Source organism: Balaenoptera acutorostrata, chromosome 18 (genome assembly GCF_949987535.1).
Source record: "Balaenoptera acutorostrata chromosome 18, mBalAcu1.1, whole genome shotgun sequence".
NCBI classification, from domain to species: Eukaryota; Metazoa; Chordata; class Mammalia; order Artiodactyla; family Balaenopteridae; genus Balaenoptera; species Balaenoptera acutorostrata.
Genome location: NC_080081.1, coordinates 8221432 through 8244111, shown reverse-complemented (window position 1 = coordinate 8244111; position 22680 = coordinate 8221432). Strand labels below are relative to the sequence as shown.

Sequence of the window (22680 nt, the reverse complement as noted above, 5' to 3'; positions counted from 1 at the left end):
ATATGGTGTATCACATTGATTGATTTGCATATATTGAAGAATCCTTGCATTCCTGGGATAAGCCCCACTTGATCATGATGTATGATCCTTTTAATGTGCTGCTAGATACTGTTTGCTAGTATTTTGTTGAGGATTTTTACATCTATGTTCATCAGGGATATTGGCCTGTAGTTTTCTTTCTTTGTGACATCTTTGTCTGGTTTTGGTATCAGGGTGATGGTGGCCTTGTAGAATGAGCTTGGGAGTGTTTCTCCCTCTGCTATATTTTGGAGGAGTTTGAGAAGAATAGGTGTTAGCTCTTCTCTAAATGTTTGATAGAATTCGCCTGTGAAGCCATCTGGTCCTGGGCTTTTGTTTGTTGGAAGATGTTTAATCACAGTTTCAATTTCAGTGCTTGTGATTGGTCTGTTCATATTTTCTATTTCTTCCTGGTTCAGTCTTGGAAGGTTCTGCATTTTTAAGAATTTGTCCATTTCTTCCAGGTTGTCCATTTTATTGGCATAGAGTTGCTTGTAGTAATCTCTCATGATCCTTTGTATTTCTGCAGTGTCAGTTGTTACTTCTCCTTTTTCATTTCTAATTCTATTGATTTGAGTCTTCTCCCTTTTTTTCTTGATGAGTCTGGCTAATGGTTTATCAATTTTGTTTATCTTCTCAAAGAACCAGCTTTTAGTTTTATTGATTTTTGCTATTGTTTCCTTCATTTCTTTTTCATTTATTTCTGATCTGATCTTTATGATTTCTTTCCTTCTGCTAACTTTGGGGGGTTTTTGTTCTTCTTTCTCTAATTGCTTTAAGTGTAAGGTTAGGTTGTTTATTTGAGATGCTTCTTGTTTCTTAAGGTAGGATTGTATTGGTATAAACTTCTCTCTTAGAACTGTTTTTGCTGCATCCCATAGGTTTTGGGTCGTCGTGTTTTCACTGTCATTTGTTTCTAGGTATTTTTTGATTTCCTCAGTGATCTCTTGGTTATTAAGTAGTGTATTGTTTAGCCTTCATGTGTTTGTATTTTTAACAGATTTTTTCCTGTAATTGATATCTAGTCTCATAGCGTTGTGGTCAGAAAAGATACTTGATACGATTTCAATTTTCTTAAATTTACCAAGGCTTGATTTGTGACCCCAGATATGATCTATCCTGGAGAATGTTTCATGAGCACTTGAGAAGAATGTGTATTCTGTTGTTTTTGGATGGAATGTCCTATAAACATCAATTAAGTCCATCTTGTTTAATGTATCATTTAAAGCTTGTGTTTCCTTATTTATTTTCATTTTGGATGATCTGTCCATTGGTGAAAGTGGGGTGTTAAAGTTTCCTACTATGATTGTGCTACTCTTGATTTCCCCTTTTATGGCTGTTAGTATTTGCCTTATGTATTGAGGTGCTCCTATGTTGGGTGCATAAATATTTACAATTGTTATATCTTCTTGGATTGATCCCTTGATCATTATGTAGTGTCCTTCTTTGTCTCTTGTAATAGTCTTTATTTTAAAGTCTATTTTGTCTGATATGAGAATTGGTACTCCAGCTTTCTTTTGATTTCCATTTGCATGGAATATCTTTTTCCATCCCCTCACTTTCAGTCTGTATGTGTCCGTAGGTCTGAGGTGGGTCTCTTGTAGACAGCATATATATGGGTCTTGTTTTTGTATCCATTCAGCCAGTCTATGTCTTTTGGTGGGAGCATTTAATCCATTTACATTTAAGATAGTTATCGATATGTATGTTCCTATTACCATTTTCTTAATTGTTTCAGGTTTGTTATTGTAGGTCTTTTCCTTCTCTTGTGTTTCCTGCCTAGAGAAGTTCCTTTTGCATTTGTTGTAAAGCTGGTTTGGTGGTGCTGAATTCTCTTAGCTTTTGCTTGTCTGTAAAGGTTTTAATTTCTCCATCAAATCTGAATGAGATCCTTGCTGGGTAGAGTAATCATGGTTGTAGGCTTTTCTCTTTCATCACTTTAAGTATATCCTGCTACTCCCTTCTGGCCTGCAGAGTTTCTGCTGAAAAATCAGCTGATAACCTTATGGGGATTCCCTTGTATATTATTTTTTGCTTTCCCCTTGCTGCTTTTAATATTTTTTCTTTGAATTTAATTTTTGTTAGTTTGATTAATATGCGTTGTGGTCTGTTTTTCCTAGGGTTTATCCTGTATGGGACTGTATGTGCCTCCTGGACTTAGGTGACTATTTCCTTTCCCATGTTAGGGAAGTTTTCAACTATAATCTCTTCAAATATTTTCTCAGACCCTTTCTTTTTCTCTTCTTCTTCTGGGAGCCCTATAATTCGAATGTTGGTGTGTTTAGTGTTATCCCAGAGGTCTCTGAGATTGTCTTCAATTGTTTTCATTCTTTTTTCTTTATTCTGCTCTGCAGCAGTTATTTCCACCATTTTGTCTTCCAGCTCACTTATTTGTTCTTCTGCCTCAGATATTCTGTTGTTGATTCCTTCTAGTGTATTTTTCATTTCAGTTATTGTGTTGTTCATCTCTGTTTGTTTGTTCTTTAGTTCTTTTAGATCTTTGTTAAACATTTCTTGTATTTTCTCAATCCTGCCCCCATTCTATTTCTGAGATTCTGGATCATCTTTACTATCATTATTCTGAATTCTTTTTCCGGTAGATTGCTTATTTTCTCTTCATTTATTTGGTCTTGTAGGTTTTTATCTTGCTACTTCATGTGTGACGTATTTTTTTGCCCGTCTCATTTTTTTTTTTTTTTTTTTATGAGTGGGATTGTGTTCCTGTCTTACTGGTTATTTGGCTTGAGGCTTCCAACACTGGAGTTTGCAGGCTGTTGGGTAGAGCTGGGTCTTGGTGCTGAGATGAGGACCTCTGTGAGTCCTCACTCCGATGAATAGTCCCTGGTGTCTGAGTTTCTCTGTTAGTCCAGTGGTTCCGACACAGAGCTCCCACTGCAGGAGCTTAGGCCTGACCCCTGGCTCATGAACCAAGATCCTGCAAGCCACGTGGGGTGGCAAAAAATAAAAAACAGGAGAGAACAATAACAAAGTAAAAAATAAAATTAGACTAGGAAACTAACAGATATGTTAGAAAGAGTATAAAAATAAAAATATAGATGAATCAGCAACCAGAAGGTACATCAGTACCACAGTAGTAAAAAAGAGGAGGGAAAAGAGAAAAAAAAAGAAAACAATGGGGAAAAGGCCTTGGCTGTGGAGGGTGGGCCCTAAGCAAGGGCAAGGTTTGGGTGGTGGGCGGGGCCTATGCTCAGGACCCACAGGGCTGGAAAAGGCCCTGGGTGCTGTGGGGGGGGGGGCTTAGGCTCAAGGAACAGAAGGGGCCCAGACGTGCCCCCCACCCCTGGTCTCAGAGGGCAGGCGACCTCACCTGGGAGCCCAGCAGACTTCCTCGGCTCGAGTGGGCGGGGCCAACACCCTGCTCTCCTCTTCCTGTCCGGGAGGGCCCCTCCCACCTGCCTCTCCAGTTCTCCCCTTGGCCTCCTTCCTATGCCCCCAGGACCAATGCAGCCTTGGGGGAGGTGGGGACCTTGGAGGGCCTGGGACTGGCCTGGCAGCTCAGCAGGCTCCCCGGGCTGAGTGGGTGGGGCAAACGCCCTCCTCTCCTCTCCTGCTCCTTCCGGAGGGCCCCTCCCACCTGCCTCTCCTCATCTCCCCAGTCTCCGGGGTGTCCATCCTGTCTGGCTTCCACTTCTCCTCCCCCCTGTGTCCCCCTATTCCTACCAGTTCACTTGGGGGTTCCTCCCGTCTCCTTGGACATCAGGGTCCCCCAACAGCAGCCGGCAGTTGCCCTAGTTGTGGAGAGACGCTAACTTGGTGTCTTCTCACACCACCATCTTGACTCCGCCCCCCTCAGCTCCTTTTTTAAGAAAAGTTTTTCTCAGAGCCTTGGATCCATTTGGGCACAGGGTTTGTATCCAACAAACACTAAATGACTCATGTCACACTGTCTCCCCAATTTCCTATTGTCAGTGAGAAGGGAGCTGTGCAGACATGTATTCTTATTCAGTGTTTAGACCTCCCCACAAATGCGTACACAGACTACTTCCCCTCTCAAAATCTTCAAGGCTTGGTGGCAAGGGAAACACCTGAGACTTTGATAGCTGTATCTCAGAAGACCTATTTCCATCTGGCTCAAGGTGGATTGTGCTTTAGTTCAATAAACCCCTGCTATTGACCTTGACCTGGCCCATTTAGCAGGAACTTTCTAACAAGCTCAACTTGCCCACCTCATACCTGAAGGTTGATCCCTAGAACCAGCATCTCAGCCAGATCACCCACATGTTACTACCAACTCTTCCCTCTTACTGACTGCTTCTCAAGACCCCCGCTTCATACCTTCACCTAGGCCATCGCCATACATCCCGAAGCATCCTCTCATCACCACCTCACTACAACCCACTCCAGCTACCAGCACGTTATCATCTGAGCCGCAGCCTAGACTCAGGCTTTCCATCTTCCTTCCACCATCATCTGTTCTCCACGAAGCAATCTTTACAACAAAACAACTAACACTAAAATCATTAGATTATGCCAATCTCTACACAAATTCTCCAAATGTGTTCCCACAGAATAAAATCCAAACTATTGTGTTGTAAAGGGTCCTAAATAGACTGTCCCCATCCATCTTTTCAATCTGATCTTCTTTGGTGTTCCTGCTCCTGCTCTGGTCTTCCTACTGTTCCTGGATAAAAGCACCTCATTTCTCCCTCAGGATTTTGTGTTCACTATTGCTTTCCCCAGAACACTTTCCATTTGATTTTAGGACTGTTCATCCATTCACTTCATTTAAGTCTTCCTTAACTGGAATTTTTCAGAGAAGCCTTTTCTGTTGACCCTGTTTAAAAAAGTACCCCATCCCCATTTGAATCCCATTACTCTGTTCTTTAAAGCCATGACTACTAGTGGGACTCCATTGCATATTTGTTTGTTCACTTATTTATTGTCAATTTCCACCAGTATTAGTTTGCTTCTCTTGCTATAAAAAAGTACTGCAAACTGGTACACAGAGTTCTAGAGGCTAGAAGTCCAAGATCAAGGTGTTTGGCAGGGTTGGTTCCTTCTGAGGGCCATGAGGGAGACTCTGTCCCACGGCTCACCCCTAACTTTTGGTGGTTTGATGGCAGTCTTTGGTGGTTCTTGGGTTGTAGCAGCATCACCTCAGTATCTTCCTTTATCATCACAAGGTGTTCTCCCTGTGTGCATGTCTATCTCTGTGTCTAAATTTCCTCTTTCTAGGAGGACACAATTATATTGGACTATTCCTTAAAAAACTAAAAATAGAGCTACTATATCATTCAGCAATCCCACTCCTGGGCATATATCTGGAGAAAACCATAATTCAAAAAGATACATGTACCCCAGTGTTCGTGGCAGCACTATTTACAATAGCCAGGACATGGAAGCAACCTGAATGTCCATCAGCTGAGGAATAGATAAAGAAGATATGAGATATACACACACACACACACACACACACACAATGGAATATTACTTGGCCATACAAAAGAACGAAATAATTCCGTTTGCGGCGACATGGATGGACCTAGAGATTGTCATACTGAGTGAAGTATGTCAGACAGAGAAAGACAAATATCATATGATATTGCTTATATGTGGAATCTAAAAAAATAGTTTAAATGAACCTATTTACAAAACAGAAATAGAGTCACAGATGTAGCAAAAAAAAACTTATGGTTACTGGGGGGAAAGGGGGGGAGGGATAAACTGGGAGATTGGGATTGACATATACACACTACTATATATAAAATAGATAACTAATAAGAACCTCAATACTCTATAATGACCTATATGGGAATAGAATCTAAAAAAGAGTGGATATATGTATATGTATAACTGATTCACTTTGCTGTATACCTGAAACTAACACAACATTGTAAATCAACTCTACTCCAATAAAACATAATTAAAAAATAAAAAAATAAAAAATAAAACTTGAAATGAGACCTAAAAATAAATTGTATTAGACTAGGCTCCACCCTAATGACCTCATCTTAAGTTGATCATCTGTAGAGACTGTATGTCCAAATAAGGCCACATTCTGAGGTACTGGGGGTTAGAACTTCAACATATAAATTTTGGGGGGGACACAATTTAATCCATAGCACCAACCCTATGAGTTCCTTCTGGAGAATGGCTCTCGCTTACTCATTACTATATATTTGGCACCAGAATGGTGTCAGGAAAGATGTCCTTGCTAACTAAATGCATGAGAATATTCTCTTCCTGCATACATTCAGTTGGACCTTTGCTTAGTGCTTTGTATCAGGCTGTGATAACCCCTGTCTGTCATGGGGGTTTCCATGGTCGATGCCCATATGCAACTTCCTGTGTCCTGATTGTATCAGTCATCTCCACCTTTCCTCCCTGCCTCGCCTATCAATTTGCTATGTGACTGGGACCTACTGTCCTTGTTCAGCAACTCTCCCCCACCCCTCTTAGACCTCAGGTTTATTGCCAGCCTCAACCTCACAAGTCCTTGAACATTGTTTCACTTTGACTTCCGATGCTTCTCTACAAGTGCCTGGATTTCCACGGTCTCTCCTGGTCCTCAAGGAACTGGTCATGTCCACCACAGCTTGACCTCTTACCCATGAGGGATGATGCCCTAGGAGGTGGCTTCACCTCTGCCTGGACCTCAGAGAGGACCCAGGGCCTGGCTATTGCATGCCAATTATTTGTCAATCATGTCAGGAGGCCATGTTCAATTGTACTTTGAAAAACAAAATTCAGGGTACCAAGCTTTCTAATAAAACACATACCCGCCAAAACTGGAGCAGTGGTATCTGGGCAATAGCCCTCTCCAAGTGGCAGGGGCAGCTGATTAAGCAGATGACGTAACACTGGAATATGCCCTTTGGTGTGTCTTCTTTCTCAGATTTTCTCCCTTTGGTTCCCCACCTCTGCGCCATCTTCATGTACTCTAGCTCCTGTCAAACTTCTAGGTTGGGGGGAAACCAAGACAAAAAAACAGACAGGCAACCTTTCCTTGTTTTCCTTTGCACTTTGAAACACTCGACTTTTCGAAGGATACTTGACTAAATACAAAGAGAGGAGAAAGCAAAACTAATGAAATACACGAAAGCCTACATATAGGCAAATTGTCCAGGCTTTTAAGAATTCAAGAGGGGTGCTTAGGCTGGGGAGAGACAATGACAGAGGTAGGAAAAGCTATTAAGGACAAATTATCAGATATTTCAGTGATGTATGCAGGAATTTGGACTGCTTCCTACACAGGGGTTTTGATCACAGCAATGGAATTGAGAAGCAGACATGGATCTGAGACACTAATTAAAATTATAAACAAAGAATGCTTTGTAACTAGATGCCTTGTTAAGACAGAGTCAAAGAGAGATTTAAATTTCAAGTTGCAATTTGATAAGCAGGCCTCATCCTCAATGAAGCACAAGAAAACAAGCTTGGGGTAAATAGGATGAGGATAGTCAATTTTTTTGGTACATGTCAAATATGAGCTACCTTGGGGACATTTGAGTACAGATACCTCATTAAGCAGTAAGTAATTTATCTTTTAAATTTAACTTTATAATTTTTACAACTGATAAATATTTATTATAAAGAATTCGATTAATGCAAACAGGTTCAAAGAAGGAAGTAAGAAAAATGTCCAAATACCAGCCTCCAGAAATAACCTTTGTTAATATTAAGTGAGCATCAGGTCAAATGTGTCCCTATGCAGATAAACTGAGGGAAGGGTAAGGTCTTTCTGTTGGCATAGAAAGAGATAAGCTTATAAAAATGAGATCATGTATGCACACTCTTGTAAAAATTAGATGCATTAAAATGATTTCATATGAGTTTATCAGAAAAATGTAAAATAAAGGATTTCAAGTAAATATTGAGAGGGTATTATGGAAAGCATAAGACATTGAATGCATTTAAAAACTCACAATGAATTTTATGCAATTTTGACTCCCTCGCATAAAAGATAGGAAAAATCAGCATTCTCACATTTCTTCTCAATCTGCCAGCTTCCAACTGTATTACTTAATATGTATTTGAGCACCTACTATCAGCCAGGAACTGTTCTCGGTGTTTGGGATACGTCAATGAATAGAATGAATAGAGTTTTGTCCTTGTGGAGCTTGTAGTATAGTCAGAGGGAGATAGAAGATAAATAATGAAAGTAAACATGATGATAATTTAGTAAATAAAAATAGAAAAACAAAGGGTAAGAAAGAGCGTGAGTGCCAGGTATGGCTGTTGAGAGAAGGTTATTCTCTTGAATAATTCATTTTGAAGGCAAGATTGCAGAAAAGATGTGAGTGGAGTCAGATAGCTGGTGTTCCCATTCTAGGCATAGGAAACCTAGATTAAATCCCTCAGCCATGCCTGGCAGTTCTAGGACCCGTGAGGAGGCCAGCAGGGCTGGACTGGAGTGCGTGAATAAGAGAGGAACAGAAGAGGGCAGAAGTTTACAGATTGGAAGGGCTGACCAAGCAGAGCCCTATAAGACATTGTGAGGATGTTGACTTATACTCGAAGTGAAGTATGAGTCATGATGAGTCATAATATTCTTTTTCTCATTGCAATCATTATAATCTTTACATCCTGCTTTATAATTATGTTTCATGGATGTTTAGATTTTTAAAAGATGGATTTAGTGCTTATTATCAATTCTTCTATATTAGTGTTTTAGTTTTTTTTAAATGCTGTGTAACAAAATATCCCACAGCTTAGTGATTTAAAACAATAACCATAAAGTTAATTCCCATGCTTCTGTGGTTGACTACAGCATCTAGGATGGATCACTCACATGCTGGAAATTAATGCTGGTTGTTGGCTGGAAACTCAGCTGGAGCTGTTGCCTGTAACAATTACACACCGCCACTCCATGTGGCTAGAACTTTCTTGCATCATGGCGCTTGGGTTCTGAGAGAAAGCATCCCGGTCCCCTTGAAATCTACGTCTGGAACTGGCACAGCGCTGTTTCTGCTGCAGATTCCAGGTAGGGAAGAAATACCTTCATCTTTCGTTGGGGAAAATGACAAAAAAAAATTGTGGCCAATTTTAATTCATCACAGATGATTTGAGTTCTCCTTTTATGATTTTTGGATTTTGATTTATCTTTTTAATTGTGTGTATTCCATTGATTAGTTTTATCCAGAAAGGCTCATCACCTGTTCTTTCCTGTTTGAGAATGAATACCTTTTTGCCTGCCTATTGGAAGAGCAACTTGACTAGGTAAAATATTCTTTTTTTAAAAAAATTATTGAGGTAACATTGTTTTATAACATTGTATAAGTTTCATTTGTACATGGTATTTCTACTTCTGCATACCCTACCGTGCACTCACCCTAAAAATTTATTTTCCCCCTGTCATCATACAGCTGATGCCCTTTACCCACTTCATCCTCTCCCCTGCCCACTCCCCTCTGGTAACCACTACCCTGTTCTCTATATCTGCTTGTTTGTTTTGGTTTATTCATTTATTTTGTTGTTTTGTTTATTAGTTTTTTATGTTCCCCATGTGAGTGAAATGATACATTATTTGGCTTTCTCCATCTGGCCTATTTCACTTAGCATAATGCTGTCAAGGTCCATCTATGTTGCTGCAAATGACAAGATTTCTTTTTTTTTTATGGCTGAGTACTATTCCTAGTCCATTATATATATATATGAATAGATAATTTCTTCATCTATTTGTCCATTGATGGGATACCACATGTTGAACTTCTTACCTTTGGGTTATGTATCCAACCTGTTTGTTTCCAGACTTTTATTTTTTTTATTTGAGGAAGGGTGCTGGGCTTTACTAGTTTTTGAGACTAAATGTCACATTTTGAGGTCTTTTCTAGACATTATTACATTTTTGCTTGAGTATGGGTTACATTTTCCTGTTTCTTCACATGTCTAGGTTTTATTTTCTCAAGTGTGTACTGGATATTGTACATTACATGTTGCAGAGACCTTAATTATAGGATCTTCTTCTGAAGAGTGTTTCTTATTGACCCAGTAGACAGTTAAATTACTGGCTTATTACACTGAACTTGTATCGGCTTTTCATTTTGTAAGAGTGAGGCTCTTCGTTTCATACTTAGTCTAATCTTATGGCTAGACTCTTAGTCTTGAGGCATAGATTTTATTTTTGAGGCATGGCCCTTCTTTGATTTTGATGGGAAGTCTGAAGTGTTTACAAAACCCCTCTAATTTGTAGGAACTCAAATCGAAAGTTGTTTTCTTCTGTGGTGGGCAGAAGCTGAAAACTATGTCCACCTCTTTCAGACTCCCAGCTCTGTCTTTCTGCCTTTCTCCTTGGAGTCTCTCCTGCACATAAGCTGTTGAGGAGTTAGCCAAGGATTTAGGGAAGATTATATGGAGAATTGGGGAAATCTCCCTATATCTTCCTTCTTCTTGGGATTTTCCCTTAACTTTTAGATTCTCTGGCAATCCCAATTTCTTTTTCTCTGACATCTCAAGCTTGTGTAGCTTTCTGCTTTAATTCTACACCACACTGCATGGACTGACAGCTGCCTTCAGAAAGAAGCTTTGTCATCATAGATCTCAAACAGGTTGTTCCTTTCTTTTTTTTTTTTTTTAAATCGAAAATCAAATATCTTTTGGTTTCTTCCTGCCTTTGGTGGCTATTCATTACCTTCAAATAGTTCTTTTTAATATTTTTGCCAAAATTTATAATTGATATCGGTAGGAGGATGAGCTTACCATGAGCCACTCTGCCATTACCAGAACCCATAGTCTGTGATTTTATTTATTTAAAATGCAAAAAAGAAGCAAAACCATACTATGGTCTTTAGGGAGGCATGTTTAGGTGGCAAATCTTTTCTACTTTTAAAAAAATTTCTTCTTTGATACAAGGTTTATTTAGAGGTATATATTAATATTTACCAAACATATAGAGTTTCTTAATTATCTTTTTAAGAAATTTATAGCTTGCCTTGTGGTTAAGGGACATGTTTTGCTTTAATCCTTTGAAATTTATTGAGATTTGTTTAATGAATGAGCCTATGTTCCATTTTAGTAAATGTTCTGTGTGCACTGGATAAGAATGTGTATCCTGCAATTTTGAGTATAGTGTTATTTAAGTCACATTTGTTAATCATATTTTAAAAATATTCTGTATTTCCACCATTTTTTGTCTGCTTGTTCTATTAGTTATATAGAGAGGTACGTTAAAATATCCTATGTTAATTGTGAATATACTTACACCTTCTTAAAGTTCTATCAGCTTTGGTTTATTGTATTGTGACCTATTTTGTTATAGAAATCTCAAATTATGTCTTCTTACTGATTTAAACATTTCTTTATTACAGCTGTTTCTATCTCTGGTAATATGTTTTGTCAAAAAATAAATTTTCTCAATTTTTAATATGACTATGATAAATTTCATCTTGTTACTGCTTGCATAGTACATCTTTTTGTATTCTTTTATTTGTAATCTTTCTATTTACTTATATTTAAGATGTTTTTCTTGCAGCCACTTAGAGTTTCACTTTAAGTTTTATTTGTTCTGAAAAATCCTTTCTCATATTTAATGTGATTTATTATATATTTGGGTTTAAGTCTTTAATTTTACTAAATGCTTTCTGTTTGAACATATTCAATGTTTCCTTTCTTTCTTTCTTGCCTTATTTTGGGTTTATTATTTTCTATTATTACATCCGTGGGAGTTTTATACACTCTTACTATTATTATTATTTTAGTGGTTGCAGTAGAAATTACGACATGCATCCCTGAGTTATCAAGTCCAATTTTACTGTTACTTCTGTCCTATCCCCAGATAATGCAAGTAACCACTCCTGACATAGGCCAGTGATGTTGTGAATTTTATGTTTTTCTATCATAAATAAAAAGAAACTATTATTTCATCTGCATAGTTAATATTTATTTGATCTCATCTATATAGTTAATATTTTGTTGCTCTTTATTATTTTTTACATTTCTGAGCTTCCATCTGGGATGATTTTCTTTCTGCCTGAAAACAGCACTCAACATTTTCTTTAAGGAGGAGCTTCTAACAGAAAATTCTTCTAGTTTTGATTTTCATCTTCATTCTTGCAGGATATTTAAACTAGATGTGAAATTCTATTTCAGCAGTTACCTGCTTTCAGAGCTTTGAAATTATTCCATTTTCTTCTGAATTTCATTGCGTTTGTTGAGAATTAACTGTAAATCTTACTGTTGCTCTTTTGAAAGTATTTGCCTTTTTCCCTCCCCCATCTCCCTGATTTTAATATTTTCTCTTTGTCTTTGGTTGTCAGCATTTTTTTTTTAAGTATTTGTTTATTTATTTATTTATGGCTGTGTTGGGTCTTCGTTTCTGTGCGAGGGCTTTCTCTAGTTGTGGCAAGCGGGGGCCACTCTTCATCGCAGTGCGTGGGCCTCTCACTATTGCAGCCTCTCTTGTTGCGGAGCACAGGCTCCAGACGCGCAGGCTCAGTAATTGTGGCTCACAGGCCCAGCTGCTCTGCTGGATCTTCCCAGACCAGGGCTCGAACCTGTGTCCCCTGCATTGACAGGCAGATTCTCAACCACTGTGCCACCAGGGAAGCCCGGTTGTCAGCATTTTATATGTTGTATTTACATATATTTTTTATTTATCTTGCCTGGACTTTATAGTATTCTTAAATATGTTGTTTGACATCTTTCCTCAATTTTGGCAAGCTGTCAGCCATTGTCTTTTGCAAATATTACTTCTGTCCCATTTTTTCTCAGACAAATTACATATATTTTAGGTCTTGTAATTGTGCCTTCTGAATTGCTTATTCTCTCATATATTTTCTATAATATTTTCTCTATCCTTTATTTTGAATCTTCTCTTCTGGTCTGTCTACCAGTTCACCAATTCTCTTTTCATTTGGCTGTGTTTGTTCTGTTGCTAAACTGATTCATATCTACCTAATTTCAGTTATTGTGCCTTTTATTTTTAGAATTTTCATTATTTTGAAATTGGCCAGTTCTCAGATCATAACTATCAATTGTTTGCAATCTTGTTGAAAACAGTAGTCATACTTCTTTTAAAATACAGACTCTCCAATATTTGGAACCACCATGCATCTGATTCTGGTGCCTTTTTTTTCTCCCACTGGGCTTTACTTAGTTTGTCCTGTATTCTTAAGTTCTTGGTTATTTTTTATGTGCTAGACTCTGATCACAGTGTTCCATCCCTAAAAAGTGTCAACTGTGCAGCTAATCCTTTCTATGCTCTCTTTTAGAATTCCAAGGACCTTGGGGGAATATGATCCCCAATACTCGTTTAAACTCCTTGCAGCTCTACATTCCTTGTATCATCAGCTCTCTTATCCTCAAGCAGATTTTAAAAAGGTGTTTACAATGATTTTAATCTCATTGGAATGTTGTTCAAAATTGCTTACTTTGTGGTAACATTGGTACATTTATGTTGACAAATTATTAAATATTTATTTACTTTTCCCTTCTTTTTGTTCTTCTCTTTTATTGATTAATATTTGTATGTGAATTTATTTCTGTCAATGAATTAGTCTATTTGGAGTTAGTAATTCATGTGTAAACTTTATTCTGAAAATAATGTGGCAGTGTGTTGTACTAACCTCAAACCTCACTCTATAGTTTATTGCTGTTTACTTTCTGTCTTGCACTCTTAACATGGTATTTTGCTTCATGCTTATGAAGCCACTAAATATTATAGGCATGATTGTACTTAGATTTTATTTTATCTTATACTTCTTATTTGACAGAACTGGAGGTTGCTATTACATAGCTTGAGGAATATTACATTTCATCTTTTCAAACTACTCTTCTCTCATCCTCAAAGGTGATCTCTTCCAGGAAGCTTAATTCCAACCAGGCAATTGACAAGAAAGAGGGGTTGGATATGGAAACTTCTCACTTTTATTATGAGTTGGTTTTTCTGTCTTCATACTATGTAATCTACTAGTGAACTTGTCTTTAAAATATGTCACAATGTATGACCCACTACAAGAAACCATAATTCTCAATGTTCCTAAGAAGAAAAATTAGAGAAGTAAAGAGGCATATGATATGTAATTCAATGTTATGGAGAGCAAACATTTTAATTTTTATGCATTAACTGTACTAAATGTTGTTACTATTGCCAACCCCTCTGGCATTTGGGACATGTTAATTGAATCTAATTATAGAGTGACTGAAGCTGATGATACTGTGTGAGAAAGCCTCGTTTAAAACATTCCTGAGTTCTGGTTAAATGTATACTTTCAAAAAATCAATGGATGTCAATTCCCGTAAAGAAATGTGAGACACCATAGTTTACTCACATATGAGTTTGATTTTCCTGTGGCATATCTTGTTTCCACAAACAGAAAAATCTCATTGATTTGGAAGTCACCCATCAGAATGCCCTTCCCTGTTCCTGAGGACCTAATAGAAATAGCAGAGCCTCTCAGATGTGGTAAGAACTCCAAAAAATCCACTACATCTTGAGGAATATTACTCTGGGATTTTGGACTGTCTGGAAAGTTGCTGCAGCCCCAATAAATGTTTAAATATTTAACTATAATTTATTCCATCTGTTTCACTGAGAATTATCTTAACATTTGATAATTATTGAGGAGAGCATTTTGAATTTTTGTTGCCTGTGTGGCAAAATAATTTTTGAGGTATTTTTGTTTGTTTGTTTTTACTATAAGAATTCCATCTTTATTCCAAGCTGTTGGCCACTTTTTGGGTTTCTATATAACTCAGAATGTTGTAGAGGGATTGCACTACTAAGTAGGAACCAGGGTGATGACCACAGAATGAGGAAGGTAGAATAGATGGCCTGGGCCAACTTTTGTTTATGGCTCTTGCCTTTTACATTGTTTTTTCAAAGCTGGTCTTAGGACTACATTCTTTCCTTCTTTTGGCATGCTTTCCCCTTGGGTTCGTCCTTCTGTGGATTTTTAAAGTAACAGAGAACAACCATTAAAATAGGTGCAGATAGCAACAGGGCAGAGGTGGCATACTGAATTATTTTAGATTACGGGTTGTGGAACAAAGTACTAAAGTCATTCAATGTAATTTTGTGCGTCCTCGTGTTTTGTGTGTATGACTACCCCAGGTCTTTTTGGAGGTGGCTATAGATGCTATATAACTGGTTAAAACTAGGATTCATAACCCTTGTCATCCGTGTCTTTTTCTCTTAGAGAAGGAATAATACACTCTCCTCCTCACCCCAACCTCACCAGCGACCCTCAAGATGTCAGACAGACCAAAACCACAAACAGACAAAAACTCAGAAAACAAAATAAAAGCTGCACTCAATGACTGATGTCTGTTACAAAATCCAGCCAGAGAGGTCAGAACCAGGCTCTAAACTGAGCTTCTAGCTTGCCTGGGTTTCTGATTCTGAACCTACTTAGCCTACCTGGGCCTAGCACACCTATTGATTACCTTATTTGCTTCCCCTGCCATCTGACTGCTTAAATACCTCTATGGTTATTTCCAGGGACTCAGTTCACTATGGTGCCTAATCATAGAAGGTAGGGCTTAACATATGAGTAATCCTCAGAGCCCACTGAGTAGAATAAAATTCACGTTAAGGTGTAAGTGATTGATTTTATATATTTTTTTCTGAGAGTTGCACCTAAAAGGGGATGGAAGAGAGGTTCAACATCAAGGGACAATGGGGTGAAAATGGCAGACAGGATTCTTTTGCTGATTGGGGAGGGTTGAAGGGTGTCAAAGACACATCTGTCCTAATTCATGCTGTTGCTTCTTTCCAGCCCTGCCTGTCATGGCTTGGGACTGTCTAAATTATTTCTTCATTTTTATTGGGTATCCTGGTTTTAATGACTGTGACCATTTCCCAACTTAAGCTTTTGTCCTGTACTGTCCCAGTTTCTATCTTTTATTTCAGGTTGAATTAAATTTGACTTTCATAGCTTGTGGTGGATCTTCCCACTGAGATTCATTCTTTACTATTGCTGGATAGATAGATAGATATATAGATAGATAGATGATAGATAGATAAATAGATAGATATCCTTTGACCCTACGTGGAAGTTAGATACCAAAGATAAACCTGTGACAGAGCTCAGCTGCACATGGAATACGCCGTTAGTGGCAGAATTTTGGGGAGATGCCCCTGTGAGAGTCTTATCTTCTGGTTTGCTGGTGCAGGGTGGTTGGAATTCATCAACTTTTCAAAGACTGACACCTTAAAACAACTCACAAGAGAATGATGTATGAACCGTGATGACGGACTATTATTAAATGACAACGGTTTAAGATGGTAAATTTTATGTTATGTGTGTTTTACCACAATTAAAGAAAAGTGTCTGATCACACTGCTTTTCCCCAGCTTCAGACTAAGGTGAAGACACTTGCTGTCCTCCTTCAGGACTCCGCACTGTTCCCACTGACCCTCACACCTGTTCTTACCCTCACTTTCCTTTCTTATCAGTTTTCCCATCCATGCTTCCCAATCCTTCTCCAAGGGCCCATGTACTCTTTCTAAGGGTTGGAAGACAAAGTGGGTGGTAGTTGAAAGAGAGACAAAAAGGATTATTTGTTGGGGAATTGGTGGAAAACAGGTGCTTTCAAAGTCCCTTCCCAATCTTGGTCCCATTTTCTTGCTCTTTCTCAATAAGTCAGTCTCAGTGATGATTTTGAGTGGAAACAGGCTACAAACTCCTGGGTGACATTGTACAGTCACTCATACTTAAGCCAGATTTGGGAGAAGATACAGGAGAGTATATTAAAACTCAGGGTGAGTGAACTAGATAACCTTTAAAGTTCTTTCAACGTCTGAGATTCTATTATTCCCCCAAATCTATTTATCTTTTATTGTGATAAACACAGGCTTTTGTTACATGTTCACTCTAGATGTCTCTGTTGACATTTTATCTTTTTCTAAATGTCATACTATTTGTTATCAATTATATATGAAGTTCATACTAATTTATATGTTGGAAAATTTACCCAAAGTAAGACGATTTTGTGTATTTTTGAGATTTCAAAATGTGATTTATATGAGTATTAAACAAAATTTGCTATGATTCCTTCCCATTTCTGACTCTGAAATGAAAGAAGCCATAGACTATATTTCACAGTTAATGAAGTCTTAGCTTTGGTAGCCGTATGCCATATGGGGACAAACAACTCTTCCGACAATTTTGCTTAACACCTTAACTTATTAGCAAAGATTATACTTCCCCTGATTTACTGCATTAAACTAAGTGGGACATAAACACTGAGACCGTACCACAACCACCTCTGTTATTCATAGACCAAGATGATTTCCTGAAGATGAAAACCTCTTCATGACTATTGTCAGTTCCTCATCTCTTACCATGGTAAAAATGTTTATTCTCTGGTTCCTATTGGTATCCCAGGTAGCTGAAATTTAAATTATGACATATTTGCTAGAAACCCTGGCCATCAAAAAGTGGGAACATGCAGAACCCACTTTAGAGAATGAAGGTTTGGAGTGCTTCCAAATTAATCTTTTATGCTTTAAGTATCCTCATTCTATGCAAATGGAAAAATGGATATTTTTAATATTCATCAAGTCACTAAAACTTTAGAGCATTCAGCATACTTAGGTTTGTAATAACGTTGTGATACCCCATCCTAAGTATATCTCTGTGCACCATGTTTGGTTTTCTCTAAATTTTTTTTACCAAATGTGTAAGGATATTTTCACTTATTTTAATTACATGATAACTAACCTTAAGTTAAACAGTTACTTAAAAAGCTTTTCATGACTCTCCTTTCTCAGATCAAGCAGATGTGTTGTTGCCTGGTAGTAACCAGGGGTGTGAACAGTGTTTGGCTTTGGACAAGATACAGTTAGAAAGGAGATAAAAGACATGTCCTTCTAGGAGGCTCATTTGGGGGTTTCCCTTGGTACCCTGTGCATCTCTTTCTATGGCACTTGTTCCCTTGTGTCATTGTTGCTGCCTTCCAGGCCATCCTCTGCCTTTTAGCTATAGACCCTAACACAGTTCTTGGAGGAAAACAGGTGTTCAATATATATTTGTTGATTGGGGGGGAGTGATGGATAAATGCACAAATCCCTTCAAAATAAGATAGATGTGGAAACATTCACTGAAGAAATAGGATTTGGTCTGGGCTTGAATAATGGAAGATTTTACATAAGAACCAAGTTGCCAGATAAAAATTCAGGAAGTCCAGTTCAATGTGAGCTCCAGATAAACAACAAATAATTTGTCAGTATAAGTATGTCCTGTGCAATATTTGGGACATACTTATACTAAAAAATGATTCATTGTTTAAATTTGAATTTCAGATAAACAATGAGGTTTTTATTTTAGTATAAGATTTCCCAATCTTGCATGGAAGGTACTTATACTAAAAAATTATGTTATTTACCTGAAATTCAAACTTAACTGGACATCCTGTATATTTATTTGCAAAATCCAGCAACCCAAATAAGAGGTATAGAGAATAGATGGAATCTTAAGGAAATGGCAAGAGAAAAATAGGGAGAAATTTTGCTTTTAAGAGAATTTGAGTCTTTGAATAGGAATATCTGAATGGAGAATTGTGATGGAGGAAAATGCCTCCAATAGTCCCTCTTCTTCTTCACTGATTTACTTTGAAAAAATGTATATTCTAGTTTCTGAACACCCTTCACCCACCTCATTCTCTTCCCTCCAGCACAAGTGCTGTAGAAGGTAGAAGACAAAAGGTTTCCAAGACTCTTAGCCTTTGGGCATTGAATCTGGAAAGATACCTTATATGCTGCTGACTATACAACAGTTAGGTACATGACGGGGTGTTCAGGAAAAACGTGAGTCACAATGAACAAACATTTAGACATTTCAGATGGCTTTATTAGAGCTCTTTAAAGTAAAAACTGACCATATTGTTTTCTTTAGATAGACTCAACCCTGGACTTTGACAGGTGCTGTGGAAGTTAATTGAAAGTCTTTGCTCTTTCAATTTACTTATTATAAAAGACAGCTTGTGTTAATTCTCCCATGTCAGCAATTTTTCTCTTCTTTCCTTTTCTTTTCTTTCCCTTTCTTTCCTTTTCCTCCCTCTTTTCTTTCTTTCTTTCTTTCTTTCTTTCTTTCTTTCTTTCTTTCTTTCTTTCTTTCTTTCGTTTCCTTTACTGGTTCAGTGATTCAATGTCTTTTAAATAATCTGGAAAACAAAATATTGACAATTTTTATCTTTATCATACTGTCTTTATTCAAAACCTTTTGTTCATCATAATATGCTGGGCTATGTTGGGCCTTATAAAAAATCTATTTAAACAAAAACAGAACATTCTTCCAGGTGTTCCTGTTGAAAAACAAGATGAAACATTTAAGCTAGCTCTGAAATTAGCATTCTTTTGCTTTGTACTGAGAATATTGACTACAAAGTCACAGTACCCAGTTGTTCTCGTTAACAAAAATTCTTCTCATCTTTTCCACGTTTCAACTTTTAGACCTTAAGGCATTGAAGAGGCACAGATCCAGAAAGAAGAAACCACAGAGACCAAGAAGCAAAGCACAGGGAGGATAAACAGAGATGATTTATTTTCTACCAGCATTCATAACCTTCTATGATTAAACCTAACTTCATTGTTCTGCATTTGTGAAGTGAATTGTTTATAGTGGAAAAAGGGAGAGAACACTAAACTTCATGGGGATGGAAGATGATCTAGAGACAAACCAAAGGATAATTGAGAAGTATGGTCTCAAAGAATAATATAACCTTGCTTTTTAAATATTGGTTTTTTTAGTGGAGCCATAGCCTAGTGTATTACGCAGGTTGTCTGAGAACATGGGGGTGCTGTTGGACTTTTATCTGGAAATATAAAACATGGAGAGTAAACACAAGGGTCGGTTCACCATTTTCTTTCTTTCTCTATTTTTTTCTCTCTCTTGCTTTCTTTTTTCTTTGTGGGTTTCATATATACACACTCTATAGAGAGTGTTGTTCATTGCCAGTAAGAGGAACAACAGGGAAAGATAAATATTAAGTTGATAGAGTCAGTAATATTTGCAAAATGAAACAAAATAAATTTAAATAAATATAAAGTAAATGAAAGGATATTTATCCATAATACAATCTTCAATTCAACTTGGAAAATATTTACTCAGGGCTTTCAGCATGCCCAGCTCTGTTTTAGGCAGGGCAGGGGATACAATGATACCATCTTTACCTTGAAGCTGAATATGGTTTGATGGTGGCAAGACAAAAAATTCAATATGTGAATGATTATAGTATAGAGCAGAATGGAATAGGGCCCAACGAGAGGTATACCCAGAGTTTTAAGAGAGGTTGGATGGAGAGAGATTATATCTTGTGGTGAGAGTGGGAGGACACGGTGATTGTGGTCGGGGGGGAAGTAAAATTTGATATGGAAAATGAGTAAGATGGGGGTAAATAACTTTCTGGTGGAAATAATATTACACATCATTGAGAAAGATCACAGGGGAACATCAAATATTCCAGCCTTGCTGGAGCGTATCAAGTATGGAGGCAATCAAAGGCAACAGGGCTGGACAGCCAGGTGGGGACGAACTTGAAAGGGGCTTTGAAGAAGCCCTGAAGGAGGTTGGTGGCACTAGGGGTGGAGATCTGAGAGCCTAAGCTGTGGAGCCTGATGCTGGCATTCAAGGGAGACTGGCTGGTCCGAACCAGTCAGCTCATTGCTTCTTCTGGTTTAGGTGTGTGTCTCGCTTCTCTTCGAAACACTTGCTCCCTTCTAGGCTTTCTGGGAAGCAAGAAAGCGGAACGGGATTAGAGCACGTGCCAAGATTGCATCTAGCTGATGGCTAATTTTCTCTCTACTTCTATATAATGTTGCTTTCATTATAAAATGTTTTTGATCACTCTTTCGACCACAAGGTGCTGGAAGAAAGACTGAGTTCAAACAAGCTCCAAAGGTGCATCTCTGCTGATTTACCTGGTCCTGCTCAGGAGGCCCTCCCAGGATGCACTTGGGCCAGTGCCTCCATTGCCCAGGTACTTATTTCTCATTGGTTAGTTACCTTTGGCAAGGGTGTCATGAGGGAGGCACTGGAGGACAGGCATCGCACAACTCAAGACAGTTAAAAGAGAAGGAAGCCAGAGGACAAGCACAAAACCTTCCCTACAGGGAATTTGAAAAGTGAAACTGCAGAAGCCGAATTGTCATCAGGCCCAGGTACCAGAAAAGAGGGAAAGTCTAAAAAGTCAGGAGTCAGCTAATGATGGGAATATCATTGATGGGAAATTATTTACTGAGATAAGAATGTCTAGCATTTGGATGCCTTGAACATGCTACTATCGGGTGCTGGGCCCTTGGGTGACAATAACAATAGTTAATACTTCTTTAATGTTCACTTTGTAATATTGAAGTTTCAGATATTGTCACCTGAGGTTTTGATCTCTCCCTGAATGGATATTCAAACTGAAAATGTCCCGGATCTCTGTGCTTCTCAATGTATCACCACGTTCCATCCTTTCACCATCCCTAGGGGTTTGGGGCTATTATGTTCTAACTTCATAGGTAAAGAAGTTGAGGCAGAAGGAGGGGAAGTGACTTGCTCAAGGCCACACAGGCTGGGAGTGGTGAAGTTAGAATTTAGCTTACAAAGGAAAATAGAAAAAAAAGGCAATTATGAAGGTAAATAGTCTAGGAACATTAAAAAATAATAAAGGCATTGTTTCAATATTCAAGTCATAGAAATGCAGGTAAAAATCACACATGGATATTATCAAGGATTTATTAAATTAACATAAATAAGTGGTTACTTAGATTGGGTACTTGCAAGATGAAGATTCGGTCTTCGAAGCAGATTTTTTTTTTTTTTTTTTACAAGCTGTATGCACACACATGTTAAAATTGGTGAAGGTGGTCTTTGGTATAAATTTGTTTGGACTCGTTACTTTGTCGGTCTTGTTACTTTGACTGAAATCGTACACAGGACATAACGATGTAAAGATACGTTTTTCCTTTACTTGTTTCCAAACTTCTGGGCTTTGCCTGTAGCTCTACAGTAGGAACAAATGCATTTGTCTCTACCATAAATGGGCTTTCGGGTACTGGGCATTTGTTTGGAAGGACTTTCAAGATCTAAGGCACATCGGCGAGAGGCCCTTACACATCTGTCTGCATCAGCTCTGTAAGGGCAAAGCACTTGTTAAAGAAATGGATGCTCAGGAAAGCCTAGTGAGTAAACACACTTTGGGAGCTATGTGCTGAGCCACAGGTGGGAAACTACTCCTCTGGAATATGAAGTGATCCTTGTTGCTGTGAGAGAAGTAATTGTGGAAGGGAGTAGTGTCAAGGCAGAGGTCTGTGTCAGAGTGCAGTCTGGTAGAGATGATAATAATAATAATAATAATAATAATAATAATAATAATAATACATATATTCTTTCATTACCTAGGCACTGGGTAAACATGTTTGTTGAATGCATATTTGTCTAGCATTGACCTTTTATAGAACAGCTACTGTTTTATACAAATAATTGTCTTCCAGAAGCTGTCAGGTAGAGCCTCACTTTATACTGTCTATAGAAGCCCATGTTATCCTCTTCCCTGGCCCATAAGTAGATCCGTAGGCAAGCTGGGTCAAGCCTTATGAAGGTGAATCACCAGGCAAATATTTCAGGGACATCCAACTTGCATTATTCATTTTCCCCCTAAGAATTATAAGCCCCCTTCAAAGCTATGACCATCTCTGACTGTTCCCATGGAGCTTTGCTGTCTTGTCTTCTCTGCTTCCTTCTCCGGATTGAACTTCCCATGTAGTTTCTCTCATGG

The 22680-nt window shown here is 38.1% G+C and overlaps 1 protein-coding gene across 2 annotated transcripts in view; it reads left to right on the top strand.

The window, feature by feature from the left end:
• Positions 1-22680, top strand: part of ERCC5 (ERCC excision repair 5, endonuclease) — a 266206-nt gene that overhangs the window by 218563 nt on the left and 24963 nt on the right. The window contains exons 15-16 of one of the 2 annotated variants that reach the window (XR_009005888.1): positions 8750-8962; positions 20779-20895. The gene's annotated coding sequence lies outside the window, so the exon portion shown is untranslated. Of the gene's footprint in view, positions 1-8749; positions 8963-9111; positions 9199-20778; positions 20896-22680 lie in introns of both variants that reach the window. The other variant, XR_009005889.1, reaches the window with a different exon arrangement.